The 16,448-nt window shown below is 45.1% G+C and overlaps 1 protein-coding gene across 1 annotated transcript in view; it reads left to right on the plus strand.

The window, feature by feature from the left end:
* Positions 1-16,448, plus strand: part of LHPP (phospholysine phosphohistidine inorganic pyrophosphate phosphatase) — a 137,919-nt gene that overhangs the window by 42,323 nt on the left and 79,148 nt on the right. The window lies entirely within an intron of this gene.

A 16,448-nucleotide genomic window follows, 5' to 3' on the forward strand; every position in this document is an offset into this window, starting at 1 on the left:
AAAAAAAAAAAAAAGAAAAGAAGAAACATTCCAACCAAGTTTCTTGTTGGAAATTAACAGTCTTACCTGATGACTGTCCCATCACCTGATGACTTTCTTACCCCATCCAGCGAAAAGTTAATAATTAAAATTTAATATGTTTATTCTAGACTCAGGAGTATTGGGCAGAGTCACATGTTGAGGCTGACTGAAATAACTCTGAAGGGGCTGTGCGGGGGTGCTTGTAGACAAGCGCATTTGAGCCAGTGTGGCAGAAAATCGTGATAAAATGGAAATTTTATGTCCTTGCAAACATTCTGAGTTTGTAAAATTACCTTCATCTCTTTGATATCAAATGCTTACATTAGTAATGATAAAATAAGAGGGCACTTTTCCATTAAAAAAAAAGTTCATTGAAAAGACAGTATGTAGCAAGATTCAAAGAATATGTAAGAATAAAATCATGCATCTTGCCGCACTCACATGATGACTGTTTTTGACACAGATGGCCTTCCCAGCATACATCTTAAAAAAAAAAAAAAAACAGTTATGATTTTGGTGTCCACAGTGCCCCCCATTTACCAGGTGGTGTGGAGTTGGTCCCCAGCAGCAGGTGGTTTTCTGAGAGCATTGTTGAAAAGACAATGCGCATGTGTATGCAGCTGGCCGAGGCTGCCCTGATGTCTGTTTTGGACATGACACTGGGGGCAGTGTCAGCATCCTGCGGTGAGGCATGTACCCCCAAGATTACTGTGGTGCTCCCTTCTTGTTGGACCTGAATTTCCCACATGTGTTCCAGTCTAGAGCACTGGTCTCCCATGATGCATGGAGAAGGCTAGCCCACTGCCCCAGAAGTCTAGAACCTCTGCCCCCAAGCCTCCTTGATATCTGTGAATGTCAGAGGGCACAGGGTGTCTGGGGTCCCCGGGAAGAACCCAGGAAATGTCTTGTGAGCCTAGTAGAAGAGGAGAGGCTTGTGTTTTGAATGAACAAAGACCACAGGCATAACGACCCTGGGTTTTCATGACTTTGTTTCCTAGGGCAGAATTTCCTTTTTTATTGTGGCATATTTCAGAGTGATTCTCCCCATATATCCTTCACTCAGATTTAACAAAAGATTTTGCCACATTCTCTTCTTTTTCCTTTTTTCTTTTCTTTTTAACTTTTTTTTGTAGTTGTATTTTTTTTTTAAAGATTTTATTTATTTGACAGAGAGAGAGACAGCGAGAGAGGGAACACAAACGGGGGTGGGGGAGTGGGAGAGGGAGATGCAGGCTTCCCACTGAGCAGGGAGCCCGATGTGGGGCTCGATCCCAGAACCCTGGGATCATGACCTGAGCCCAGTGCAGACGCTTAATTGACTGAGCCACCGAGGCGCCTCTATCCATAATAATTTTAAAAACAAAAACAATGGAAGATGACCAGCATTGAGGATGTGGAGAAATTGGAACCCTCACGTGGGGACACTGGCCAAAATGTGAAATGGAGCAGCCACTCTGGAAAACGGCTTCTGGATGAGGTAAACAGAAGCACCATATGACCCAGCAATTCCACTCCTACGACTGCAACCAGAACGATTGAAAACAGGTGTTCAAACAAAAACTGATACGTGAATATTCATAGCAGCGCTGTTCACAATAGCCAAAAGGCAGAAACAATGCAAATGTCATCAGCACATCCACAGATCAACAAAATGTGGTCTATTCACACAATGGAATATTTCAGCTATAAAAAGAACGAAACGCTGATAAATGCTACAGTGTGGTTGAACCTGGAAGACATTATGGTAAGTGAAGGAAGCCAGACACAAAAGGCCACATTTTACGTGTTATAGGGCGTTTATATGAAATGTCCCGAATAGGCAAATCAGAGAGAGAAAACAGATTAGTGATTGCCGGGACTGGGGGAGGGGGGTGGGGACTGGCCGCTGATGGGGACAGTCTTCCTTTGGGGTGGTAGAAATGTCTGGAACTGGACAGGGGTGATGGTCATTGTGAATGTACTTAATGCCACAGATTTGTACGCTTTAAATGCTTACATTGTTAAACTTTGTGTTTTTTTTAATCACAATGGGAAAAAATCTACGTACAAAATCAACAGTTATTCCTTAGTATTATCCAATAATCGTATTTAAATTTCTCTGGTTGTCTCAGAAATGTTCTTTCATGTTGATTTGTTTGAATCAAATCCAGACAGGGTCTGTACCTTCCATGTGGTTGTTTTGTCTCCGAAACTTCTCAGTTTAACTTTTTATCATGGAACATTTCACATACCTGTGCAGATAGAGTAGTGTAATGAACCGAGGTACCCATCACCGAGCTTCGCTAACGATCAACCAACAACCACTTAGAAAAAACTTATTTTTAACCATTCATTTTGAAGTAATTTCACACTTACAAAAGTTGCAAAATTAGCACAATTTCCATATGCCCTTAAACCAGCTTCCCCAGATGCTAACATCTTACATAACAGTCATAGAACAGTGATAAAATCAGGCGTCATCAGCCAGCCCACCAGCGTCTTTGTTTGGGACCTATTGCTTGTAGCAGTGGCGTCCCCCAGGGTCCTTCCTTCTGGGCCAGCTCCTCAGTCTTTCTTGTCTCTAAGGACGATGGCATTTTTGAAAAATACTGGCTGGTTATTTTGTAGACTATCCCTCAATTTGGTTCTTTTCCTCATGTCTCCTCGTGATTTAATTTAATTTTAGGTTATGCATTTTTGGCAGTAATGTCCCAGAAACAGTGCTGTGCCCTCTTGGTGCATTCCTTCCGGAGGCACATGAGGGCACGTCGCCCCGTCGTTGCCGAGGTTCACTTTGATCAGCCTCGGAGGTGGTCTGTGCCAGGGTCCTCCACACTGTGGAATTACTACTTGTCCCATTGAACTAATAAATATCTTGTGGGAAAGCATGGTGACTGTACAAATATCCTCTTTCTCCCATCATTCTTTTCCCCTCTTCATGTTTGCAACCTTTGATAATTCTTACCTGGAGNTTCACTTTGATCAGCCTCGGAGGTGGTCTGTGCCAGGGTCCTCCACACTGTGGAATTACTACTTGTCCCATTTAACTAATAAATATCTTGTGGGAAAGCATGGTGACTGTACAAATATCCTCTTTCCCATCATTCTTTTCCCCTCTTCATGTTTGCAACCTTTGATAATTCTTACCTGGAGCAGTTGTTACGGGGTGTTTGCCGCACGATGAATTTGTATTTCTATCATTCCTTCTATATTTATTAGCTTGAATTTACTCTAAGTAAGAGCTTTCCTTTTTTTCCCCATTGACTTGTTTATTCCAACATGGACTCAAGGATTATTTGTTTTACTTCCTAAGTTACAGTCCGTTCCTATTGTTCTTAATTTTGTTGCTCTGATTGTCCCGTATTTGGCCACTAATTAATCTTCAAGATCGATAGCCACTTGTTTAATCTATACTCCATCCGTTCTCCTCCCCTAAATTATTTTGAATCGTATCCCAGAAATCCTGTTATTTCATCTGTAAATATTTCTGTGTCCCTAAAAGATAGGAATTCTTTTTAAAATCATGGATAGTGCCATTGCCATGTCTAAATAATACCAACAATAATTCTGTAATATCACCAAATATCCAATCATCGTTCACATTTCCTTGATGGTCTTAAAATTGTTTTATGTTGCTTACAGTTTGTTTGAATCAGAGGCGGACAAGGCTCTTGCATTGTGATTGGTCAGTGAGATTCTCAAGTGTTTTTTAATCTACCGATCCCCTTCCCAGCCCCCCATCTCCCTTTCGTTTTTCCTTGCAACTTTATGAAGGGGAAACTGGGTAGTTTGTCCTATGGAATTTCCCATGGTCTGGATTTGGTTGATAGCACCTATGGTATACTTTCACATGCTCTTCTGGCCTCTGTTCTCTGAATATCGACCGTTAGATCTAGAGTTTGGTCAGAATCTGGTTCAGTTTTTTGATGACTACTTTCTAGGTGGTGATGTGTCCTCTATCAGCAGGCGGAGAATGTCCAGTTTTCTCCTTTTGTGTTATTAGCTGCTATTCATGATCGGTGCCAACTGCTTTAATTCATCAAGGACTGTAGAATGGAAATATTTCAATTCTATCATTCCTTCTTCATTTTCCTCTCTGGATTACTTCTGCATAGGAAAACTTCTCACCAGTTGTTTGTTGCTCTGGGGTACAGTTCACATAGGGAACTCCAGATAAATGCCTGTTTCTTTCTCATTGTTCATTAGTTTTTACAATAATGAGTTGATTCTCTAGTGTCCTCCCAAGGTAACAAAGGAGATTTAAAACTACATATATCACTGTAAATTGATAGATTTAAACAGATTTGATGTGCTTCAGTCCTTTGCAGTCATTATCTTATTCATGTTGAAAGTATTTCATCTTTGACCAGTGGGACCCCCTTCAAGTTGGCCTCTAGGTCCTTCTGACCTAACCCCAATAGTCTTTGAGGTACTTTATTCCCTGTTATGACAGGATGTTCCACACCTGCCTTGCACATTTCCTGCCGCAGGCCTGGGATTTACCTTCTTCCAAGGAGCCATGCTTACCTTTAGTGGAAAATGGTGTTTAGAAATCATAATGGGAGCATTAATGGTTCTTATTGCTACTGGGTTGATCATTTCTAAGCCTTTTTATTTATTTATTTTTCATTTAAGATTATTTATTTATTTGAGGGGGGAGCATTTGTGGGGGGAGGGGCAGAGGGAGAGGGAGAAGCAGACTCCCTGCCCAGCAGGAAGCCGACTTGGGTCTTGATCCCAGGATCCTGGGATCCTGGGATCATGACTTAAGCAGACGCTTAACCAACTGAGCTACCCAGGCACCCTTTTTCTGAGCCTTTTTAGTCAACAGGCTCAGAAAAGTATCTGTCTTTAAGCATGAACTGCACCTGTCTTTAAGCATGAACTGCATCAGGCCTGTGGATTTCTCCTTGACCTCATCAGTCTTCTATCTGTATTTCCTTTTTCCACGTCAGACATCTTGGCTCTCAAGGATACCAGCACAATCAGTCATTTGTTTTTGTCCATAGTACACACAAGAGTCTTGAATCTCAGAAACTATGTGAAAGAAACCAAACAAGAACAGTTTGGTGCTGCCCAGGGCTAGCAGTGCCCCAGAGCCTGGGACACGATTGTGGTTGGTGACCCAGTGGACTGGACGGCCATCAGTGTCACTGTCCTGACTGATCACTGAATCTGATAGGACCCATGACCCTTACTGTTTAGGATTTCTTTTTTTTTCTGTATAGAGCACCACCCTCTAGAGATTTACAGCCAAAATACCTTATTTTAGGCCACAAGGACTAGTTCCTCTCTGGATGGTATGGTGCCATCAGGACCCTCTTTGAATTCACTTTACTTGTAATTTTTAAGGAATTGGTTTTCAACATTTACATTTTTTTATAGTTACGTAAAATATTTACTTGGCTTCAAAATCAAATCCACAAAACAAGATATAGTCAAGGAAGTAGAACTTCTGTCCTTTTCTTTCTCTTTCTACTCATCTCATTGGAGCCCTTTTTATAAATGTTATGGCTTACCTTTCCATTTCTTAAATATAAACAACTATGTATGTGTATATATATTTATTTATTTTTAAAAGATTTTATTTATTTATTTTAGAGAGAGAGCGAGCTCACGTGAGCAGGGGGAGGGGCAGAGGGAGAGGGAGAGTGAGAATCTCAAGCAGACACCACGCTGACCGTGGAGCCCGATTTGGGGCTCCATCCAACGACCCTGAGATCATGACCTGAGCCGAAACCAGGAGTTTTGGACACCAACCGACTGAGCCATCCAGGCACCCCTGTATATATTTATATTTTACTCATAGGATAAATTTAAGAGAGAATAAAATTCTTAAGATAATTTGTTACAGAGTAGGAGAAAAGCTAATATAATGTGAGTTTAAAAACCAGTATTTAGGGGGCACCTGGGTGGTTCATTTGGTTAAAGCATCTGCCTTCAGCTCAGGTCATGATCCCAGGGTCCTGGGATCGAGCCCCACATAGGGCTCCCTGCTCAGCGGGAAGCCTGCTTCTCCCTCTCCCTCTGCTGCTCCCCCTGCTTGTGCTCTCTCTTTCTCAAATAAATAAGTAAAATCTTTAAAAAAAATAAAATAAAAATCAGTATTTAGGGGGCACCTGGGTGGCTCAGTTGGTTAAAGCATCTGCCTTTGGCTCTGGTCGTGATCTCAGGGTCTTAGGATCCAGCCTTGCCTTGGGCTCCCTGCTTGGTGGGGAGTCCCTCTCATTCTACCTCTGTGCTGTCTCTCTCAAATGAATAAGTAAAATCTTATAAAAAAGCCCCAGTGTTTAGAATTATACATCATGACATTATCATCGGTTATATTGGATAGTTCAGTCTGGCATGGTTCCCCCTCCCCTTTTTGCTTTTTGGCATTTTTCAGTTATTTTCACAGCGGGCACCTTTTACATTCGGAAGGAGAAACTGCCCTCCCCGCACCTCCGAGAGCAGCTGAGGCCCCTATGGGGGGCAGGTTAATCTGGGCATCTCATCTGACAGGTGCTGGGGCTGTGGGGTCGGGCGGGAGTGGGCTTCGGCTTGGGGATTCCTCGTGAATCTCTGTGCGATGAGGTTGAGGTCCCTTCAGCAGCTGATTGCGAGCGTCGGAGGCCCAGCTGAGGGATTGTTTTCTCTGGCGGCTCTGAGCACACGCGGCAAATCTGAATCTTACTCACCTCTCACATTATCATTGTCCCTTCCACCCTCACATGTCATTTCTGTCTCTCCCCTGACAGACAGTTGAGTGGCAACTGCATGTTGCTAGCGCTCTCACCCCGCTGTTTTTCTAAAATGTTCGTTAATGTTTGGAGCCTCAGGATGTGTAGACATTTTAAGGCAGGATTTCAAAACAAGGCCATTTCAAATGAACTGTGTCTTATGCACAGGGTAATAATTCTCCGTTCCTGCTTCTTTATTTTTAATGAAAAATGCCTATGAGGAGCGATCTTGCTGCCGCAGTGCCAGGCTGTGGTAAATCTTAAATTTTTCAAGCTGCTTTAATCAATAAAGTTATCACCAGTCATTTCCCTTGATAACTGCTCCTTCCAGGTCCCGGCCGGCTTCCACTGTTGAGTCCTCCGCCTGCACTTCAAATGGACATAACCACCCAAATCCAATTTTCATTCTAACCTTTCCTCGATAGCCTAGAAATAACAGATTGCTAGTATTACTGTAATAGATTGGAAATTCAAACCTCTAAGAGGTAACCAGGCCCTTTCTGGGATTCAGTAATAAGGAAAAGAATAACATACCTTAAAGGTTACTTCTAGAAATACCTAATTTCTCATGGCTTAAGGCTTCTGAATCAGTGGGTGATTTTATAGCTTCATACCGCAGCCCAAATGATGTGAAGGTTCTAGGCAGTTTTCCCTAAACAGAAATTGTGTCCCTTGCAAATTATGCAGGTTTCGTGGAAATTGGGACTGTTGAAACCAGAGGGCTTAGTTAGCACAGCAGCCAAGAAAATGGGGACTGGGGGCTGGGGGCGCCCATTGCACAGATGGGGAGCCTGAGGCTTGGAGAGGAAGGACCTCGACTACCTGGAGTGCTCTGTGTGCTGGGCACACCCGGGTACCGTCACGTATCTTTATTTGATGAAGTCCGTACTCCAGTCCTTGTCCTAGGTACTCGCATTTCCATTTTAAGGTTAGGGCAGCATTTCCCCACTTCAGCACTCTTGACATTTTGGGGCCAGATCATTCTTTGTGGTGGGGGGGCTGTCCTGTGCAATCCTTCCCCTAGTTGTGAAACTACAGATGTCTCCAGATGTTGCCAAATGTCCCCCGGGGGGCCAGATTGCCCCCAGTTGAGAACCATAGCATCAGGGAGTAGTCATAGAAACCCTAGATTACTTTGCTGATGAGGCATGTGGCTGGAACCCCATCCCCTCCAGGCCTTTGCTATGCCCCGGTTCTCAAGGAGGGGGCCAGCCACATAGCAGGATTTTTAGGCGTGGTAATTGAACTTCGAAAAGGCGTATTTCGTACTGTAGTATCACTTGCTATTTTGAAAAATACTGAATACCGTTGGCAGAACGCATACTATAGACAATAAAGTCAGACAGGATGTTAAGTGGGGAGGGTAAATGCCCTCAGGATGGCCTATCGAATATGGGGACAAGGTTTGTAGGGTTATCCTGACAGGGCTGTGCGTAAAACATGGGCGTGGCACCGTCATTGTGCTCTCGCTGGTTCTCAGATCATTCATTCTAGCTACGTGGCTAGGAGGACAGGCTGTTACCCTAGTGGCAAGACCTGTGGCTGGGAAGTGAATGTCCATGTGGGGCCCCTTGGGGCCGTTTATTTTTCTCATGGCCTCCTCCCCGTCATGGATTTCCATGGAAGGCCTGTCCCCAGACCCCTCCACCAGCTCAGACCCTGCCCCACAGCTGCGTGCACAGTCTCGGCTGTCAGTTCAGGGGCACCTGGCTGGGACAGTGTGAGCCTGGAGCACCAGGAGAGAGCCAGGAGGAGTGGCTCATGGCTCCTGCGGCCCCGATCTGAATGTGAAGCTGTTTCCAGACAAGGACAGTCCTAGCACCGCAGCCTTGGGTTGGAGACCGTCTGGAGTTGCGGGAAGTTCTGGCTCTGGGGTTGCTCTTGGCATATATCTCAGTCACAAGGTGTCTGTGAAACCTTTAAAACCTTATTTTTTCCTAAGCTATGCCCCCCGCCCTTGCCACCAAGAACCTTTTTTATTTTTTTTTAATTTTTTTTATTTTTTAAAGATTTTATTTATTTATGTGACAGAGAGACAGGCAGCGAGAGAGGGAACACAGCAGGGGGAGTGGGAGAGGAAGAAGCAGGCTCCCAGCAGAGGAGCCCGATGTGGGACTCGATCCCGGAACGCCAGGATCACTCCCTGAGCCAAAGGCAAACGCTTAACGACTGCGCTACCCAGGCGCCCCAAGAACCTTTTTAAAAATAGATTTTCTTTTCCTCAAAGCACAAGAATTTTATCGTATGAAGTAACTGATGTTCATTAAAGGAGATAGAAAAAATTCAGAAAGTCCAAGGAAAAAAACTGTTCATCATCCCACTGAACTAGAATGACACAAATCATGCTTAACCTTTCCAATTTTTTAGTTTTTATAGATATGTTTTTTTTAAAGATTTTATTTATTTGTCAGAGGGAGAGCATGGGCAGGGGGAGCAGCAGGCAGAGGGAGAAGCAGTCTCCTTGCTCAGCGAGGAGCCTGATGCGGGACTTGATCCCAGAATCCTGGGATCATGACCTGAGCTGAAGGCAGTTGCTTAACCGACTGAGCCACCCAGGAGCCCCAGCTACCGTAGTGTTCTTTACCATCCCCTATTGCTGGACATGGAGCTTTACTCCCAGTTTCCCTCTTATAGCTAACCGTGTGAACACCTTTGAATGCATGTCCTCTTGTACGTATCTGATCATTTTTGGAGAAATCCCACCTAGTGGGGTAGTTGTCGGGCCATGATGCACATTGCTTATTTTTGTTTCAGAAAGGTGGTATCAGTTTACCTTCCTTACCAGCTGTAACCCCCCACATCCTCACCACACCCTGTTTCTTTCTGTAAAATAGTGGTCGTTGAGTTGTGCATTGTTGGTATTTTTCCTCACGAATGTATCAGACTGGGGGGGTGGGATTACTTAACAGTGAGCCATCTGCAGGTCTCTGTGGGGGTCTGGGTGCAGGCAGAAGACCCGGGGCTCCCTGAGTGCTAGGTGTCTTCTTGAGGCATCTCCCTGGGGGTGTGTGTGCCCCTTGGGCTGAGATCTGGACAGAGCCCTGTGTTCCTTCCCCCCCCCTCAGCCCTGCTCCCCCGAAAGAGGGAGAGTGTTCCTGGGCAGAGTCCTGGGATGACCAGAAAATGTCATCGTGGGCTTGCTTGGGAAAGCTCCTTGGCACTGAAAGTCCGAGCTCCCAGACATCATCACCTGTTAGAACGGATTCTTCCCCTGGGCCCCACGATGGTAAAGAGATGGTGGTGGGAAAGATTTCAGAAAGGTGAATGAATCTGCATTAGGGCTCGAACCAGAAAGCCCGCCTGCGGGACTCTGGATGTCCATGTTCCGTGGGACGTCTCCGTGCTCCTTCCTCAGTCAGTGTTGCAGTCAGAGAGGAAGTGCATCCCGGGCCTGACAGGTAGGGGTTTTTTATTTCCCCCGACAGCGCACCTCTTGACCTCTATCTTCTTGCCAATGATTTTTTAAATCCTAAATGATTTGGCAATAATTGCTCCTCCTGGCGTGATTATTGCCCTTCACCGATAGTAAATCTGTGAAATCCCCAGGGGCCCCAGCGCATTTTGGTATGCGGACACCACAAGCTGCCAGGACAGGCATCACTGCCCCGGGNGCAATAATTGCTCCTCCTGGCGTGATTATTGCCCTTCACCGATAGTAAATCTGTGAAATCCCCAGGGGCCCCAGCGCATTTTGGTATGCGGAGACCACAAGCTGGCCCGGANGCGCATTTTGGTATGCGGACACCACAAGCTGCCAGGACAGGCATCACTGCCCCGGGCAGGCATCACTGCCCCGGGCAGCTGCACACCCCGTATCCCCGGCACCCCTGCGCTCCCCCAGCCTCACACGCGGCTTCGGGGCGCTGCCTGGGTTGGGCGGAGGCTTGTGGTGTACAAGCACAGCTGCTGTTTCTCCAGAGTTCTCCTCTGAGGGTCCAGATCTCTGCTTCTGTCTTTGGGGGCCACAGCAACCAATGTGCTTGCCCCAGGAGCCCTGGGAGGCTCTCTTCTGAGGGGGGAGAATTTCTGCTGCCTTGAGAGTATCTGTGCGCAAAATTTTATATTCCCCACGAGCATGGAAGGCATCAGGCTTGACATGTAATCATTGGAAGGGCTGGTTCATTTCCAAATAACTTCTAGCAGGATGGCCCCTGGAGCCTCGGGTAGCAACGGACAGGATCCTAAGTTTGAGTGTTATGCATGTTCACAGGCCGACTTAAGGGTTTCAGGATAACTCCTTGAGAGGGCAGAGCAGAATCTCATACTGGGGCTCCTGGCTGGTTTGGCCACCTGGGCCGAGCACCCACCTGCTCCCCTCCTCCCAGCTGAGGTGCTGGTGGCCCGGGTGACCCTGGCTTGCAGGATCACCCATGTGTACAACGGGCTCTGCTGCCATTCACCTGTCAGGTCAGGATGCACACGTTATCACTGGCTATTGCTTCTTTGGTGATTGATGATTTCCCCAGAGCTGTGTGGGAGCTTGATAGACACAAAAATTAAACCCATTTGGATTTGGCAGTATTCTCCCCAGCATCAGTCATTATAGAAAANAGCACCCACCTGCTCCCCTCCTCCCAGCTGAGGTGCTGGTGGCCCGGGTGACCCTGGCTTGCAGGATCACCCATGTGTACAACGGGCTCTGCTGCCATTCACCTGTCAGGTCAGGATGCACACGTTGTCACTGGCTATTGCTTCTTTGGTGATTGATGATTTCCCCAGAGCTGTGTGGGAGCTTGATAGATACAAAAATTAAACCCATTTGGATTTGGCAGTATTCTCCCCAGCATCAGTCATTATAGAAAAATTTTACAGTTTTTACCGTATCTGGGTACTTGCCACCAGCACTCTTATTTACTTNTTTACAGTTTTTACCGTATTTGGGTACTTGCCACCAGCACTCTTATTTACTTCATTTTTCTTTAAATCAATTTATTTTTAAAAACTTAAATAGTTAAAAAAAAATTTTTTTTTTTTTTTTTAAAGTAGGCTCCATGCCTAGCGTGGAGCCCAACACAGGGCTTGAACTCATGTCCCTGAGATCAAGACCTGAGCCAAGATCAAAAGCTGAACACTTACCCGACTGAGCCACCCAGGCACCCCTAAATAAATGTGTTTTATTTTTTTAAATTTATTTATTTTTAAAGATTTATTTATTTGAGAGAGAGAGCAGAGTCAGGGGAGGGGCAGAGGGAGAGAATCTTCAAGCAGACTCCCTGCTGAGTGGGGAGCCTGATGTGGGGCTCCATCCCAGGACCCTGAGATCATGACCCGAGCTGAAACCAAGAGTCGGACACTTAACCAACCGAGCCACCCAAGTGACCCTAAATAAATGTATTTTATTTATTTATTTATTTATTTATTTATTTATTTATTTATTTATTTAATTTTTAAAAAAGATTTTATTTATTTGACAGAGAGACACAGCAGAGAGAGGGAACACAGCAGGGGGAGAGGCGGAGGGAGCAGCAGGCTTCCCACTGAGCAGGGAGCCCGATGCGGGGCTCAATCCTGGGACCCTGGGATCATGACCTGAGCCGAATGCAGACGCTTAATTACTAAGCCACCCAAATGCCCCTAAATAAATGTATTTGAAAAGGAACTTTGATCATTCCTATAAATGGAAAACCAGAATCACTTACTTACCATAAATAGATTACTCTAAAAATAAATGCAAAACAGTTACATTAAAATGCATGTCCTTGTTCTACCTAAAATCAAATAGTGTGTCACCCGTATGCAAAACTGACTTTGGGAAGCTTGGGATTCAAGACAGGATCAAGGGCATTAGGAAGCATATAAAGTTCAGAATATGCACTGGAAGAAATGCAGTTTTTTCCAAGTTACTCATGCATCTTCCGGGGCAGGAGGGGTACTGTAGCTGCTTGCATTTGGCATAGTTCTTAGTGCCAGCAGTCACTGTCCCTGTCCGAGCGGCCTCCTGGGGCCAGCCTCCGCCTGCGGTGTCACTGATGAAAGCCCCTTCAGCCTCTGCTTGAATATGATCAAGTGACCGGGGCTTGGTATCTGCGAGACAGCCTGGGCTGGTTGTAAGAAGGGCCTCGTGTCTACCCGGAACTACCTCCCTGGCCTCCAGAGAGGCACCAGCTCAGTCTTTGGTCTTTTCCACAAGCTCCTCATGATTCCTCCAGTTATTTGAATGCCTGTTGAGATGTTTTCAAGGACAGTTGCTTCAGGCTTATTAGCTTGTCCTTTGTGAAGTTCATTTTATGGCTTGCCTTGGTGAATAGTGACAGATGGGTTGTTAGTACACATGCGGTGTCCCCTGCTGGGAATGCCTTCACCCCTTCCCCTACCTCCTAACCTGGTTGGCCTCTTCTGCTCTTCAGATAAAATCTCAAAACCTCACCTCCTCCAGGAAGCCTTCACTGACCACTACCCGCTTGCAGCCTCCTGTACTTTTTCACAGGTCTTGGCCATGTATTTGTGAAATTATCAGATGAACATCTGTCTTTTGCATTGCACTGGAGGCTTCATGAGGGTAGGGACAGTGTCTCATTGACTCCCTGTGTCCTTACTGCCTGGTCCAAAAAGGACTTGATACAAAAGAGCTGGTCACTGGAGGTAAGAATGTCATCACAGAGACTGAATTGTCTCCAGTGGGGCTAGATTGGGAATTTCCCCAACAAAACATTTCCAAATATTTTTTTTTTCCTTTTAAATATGTACAGATAATTTAAGTCCAGGCACTGTCCTTGATGCTTAACTTGCATGATTTCATTTAAATGCCACACCATTTGTACGCATTTTACAGATTGAAATGGTGGCTTGCCCAAGACCACAGAGCTAGCAAATAACAGAGCTGGAATATGAGCCTGGTTGCTCTGGCCCCATCTGAATCCCAAGCTCAGTCGGTCCATTCTGCTGGTCATATAGGGCCTGCCTCTGTTTCCACTACCCTATACCCCCCACTCTAAGATGGAAGACAAGCTACATGTGGACTCCTGTCCTCACAAGCAGAGTTCAAACTCACGGGTAGGACTCCCCCAGCATGAATGTTTCACAGTCATCATTTTGATTTTCCTTGAATTTGGCTTCTGTGTTTATTCATTGGTTCACCATACCTGGCATCTGGATTCCAGAGAGGAGACTTGTGGAGTAACTGTTGGTTTTGAAGCTTCTGTCCTGGCAGCATCAGGACACCTGCCTTGTCACAGGAGTCTAGTTTCTCAGGCCTGTCTGGCCTCCAACCATGTAAATTCCAGACTCGACTTGAGAACAGATGTAAGAACATGTTTGATGTCTGAGGCGTTGGACTTTTCTTCCACATCTTCTCCTGAAAATATTGGGAAGCTTTTAATCAGAGTTCTGTGGTAGTTGAGTGAGGGAGGCTGCTCTTTTTTCTTTAAAAATACATTTATTTAAGTAAGAAAGTATGAATCGATTTGAACAAGAATATTAATAATACATATTGATATTGGCAAAAGGAAGGCCACTAATGACTAAAGTTGAGGCAACACTGAAGTAGACTGTATATTGGTGACCAGTGAAGAGTCCAGTTGGCTGTGCCTCCTACCTGTCTCCAGACGTGGACACTCATGCCTTCACCCCAAATACCGGTCCACTCAGCAAGCTTTTGTTGGTCCTCAGCCAAGCGCCAGCATCGGCACACATCCCTGCCTACAGGAGCTCACACGCTGCTGGAAGAGAGAGAGAACCCATACAATGCAATAGGGGACGAGCAGTGCAAGGGGGTAATCAGAGGGCTTTGGGAGGGCCTTGGAATGGCTTTGGAACCCCGCTGGGTTCAAAGGTGGTGGTCTTGAAAGCCTGTTAGGAGTTGGCCAGTAGAAGAAGGGAGCTAAGCGGGCAGAAAGGCCAGCATGCGCCACGGGTCACCCTCTCTCCGTTCCTCTCTGCAGATCCATATTTCCAATTAGTACCCTTTTCTTTTTGCCTAAGAGACTGCCTTTTACATTCTTTTGTGTGGATCTGTTGGTGATTATGTCTTTTCGCTTAAGACATGAAAATATCTTTTTTTTTTAAAGATTTTTTTTTTATTTATTCGACAGAGAGAGAGACAGCCAGTGAGAGAGGGAACACAAGCAGGGGGAGTGGGAGAGGGAGAAGCAGGCTCATACCGGAGGAGCCTGACGTGGGGCTCGATCCCATAACGCCAGGATCACGCCCTGAGCCGAAGGCAGACGCTTAACCGCTGTGCCACCCAGGCGCCCCCCCTTTTTTTAAAGATTAATTAATTAATTTATTTATTGAAAATATCTTTATTTCACCTTTGTTTTTGAAAGATACTTTTGCTGGGTATAGAATTCTAGGTTGGCATTTTCCACTCTCAGTGCTTTAAAGATAGTGCCCCACTGGCTACTCCCCTGCATTGTTTTCAGTGGGAGATCTCATGTCTTATCTTTGTTTTTCACTATGTCCCATGCTTTTTTTTTTTTTCTTCCTGCAGCAGCTTTTAAGGTTTTCGCCTTGTCACTGACTTTGAGCAGTTTGGTTATGTTATGCCTTAACGTCATTTTCTTCATGTTTCTTGTGTTTGGTGTTGATTGGAGTCTTTGATCTGTGAATTTATGAGTTTTATTGTGTTTGGGAATTTTTCAGCCATTAGGAGGAAGTCAAATATTGTTTCTGTCACCTCCTCTCATCTCACCTTCAGGGATTCCAATTCTGTGTGTATCAGGCCCTTTGAAGTCACATCATTGTTTGATGATGCTCTGTTCATTTTTTAAAAAAAGGATTTTATTTATTTGAGAGAGAGAGTGTGCATGAGTGGGGGGAGAGGGGCAGAGGGAGAGGGAGAAGCAGACTTCCCACTGAGCAGGGAGCCCAATGCAATCCTCCATCCCAGGATCCCAGGATCATGACCTGAGCTGAAGGCAGATGCTTAACCAGCTGAACCACCAGGCACCCTGTTCTGTTTACTTTTCTTAAATTATTTTTTCTCTTGGTTTCATTTTGGATAGTTTCTATTACTGTATCTTCAAGTTCATTAATCTTTTCTTCTGCATTGTGTAATCCAGTATTAATTTCATCCAGTGGGTTTTCAGTTCCAGACGTAATGTATCTCAGGGGCTACTTATGTGAATAAGACGTAAGCATTATTTAGTTCCACTGGCTTGCCATTAGTCATAATTATCAGTAAGTTGCACTGTTACTAGTAACTAAAAATAAAAGCAGTTCTCCATCGGAAAAAAATCTGGTGTAGTTGCCACCTCTAGAAATTTGATTGGGATCTTTTCTTTTATCTTCCATGTCCCTACTTAACTTTTGGAGCATATGGAAGATAGTTGAGGTAACTGATTTAATGCCCTTGTCTGCTAATTCCCACATCTGTGTGAGTTCTGGGTCAGGTTAGACTGATTTTTTTTCTGCTCATCATGTGTGGTATTTGTCTTGTTTGCATGTCTGATCACTTTTTTAAATTAGTTGCCAGACGTTGTGAATTTTCCTTTTTTGGGGTGCTGGATATTTTCGTATGCCTATAAATATTTTTGCACTTTGTTCTGGGATGCAGTTAAATAACTTGGAAACAGTTTGATCCTTCCAGATCTTGCTTTTAAGATTTGGGAGGCAGCACCAGAACAGGGTTTGGTCTAAGGCTAATTACTCCCTACTACCGAGGCAAGATGCTTCTGAGAACGCTACCCAGTGCCCTGTGAATTATGAGATTTTCCAGTCTGGCTGGTGGGAACAGGCACTCTTCCCAACCCCGTGTGAGGTCCGGGCAGTGTTTTCTTTCATTTTTCAGTG

The sequence above is a fragment of the Ailuropoda melanoleuca genome, chromosome 6, assembly GCF_002007445.2.
Source record: "Ailuropoda melanoleuca isolate Jingjing chromosome 6, ASM200744v2, whole genome shotgun sequence".
In the NCBI taxonomy this organism is placed as follows: domain Eukaryota; kingdom Metazoa; phylum Chordata; class Mammalia; order Carnivora; family Ursidae; genus Ailuropoda; species Ailuropoda melanoleuca.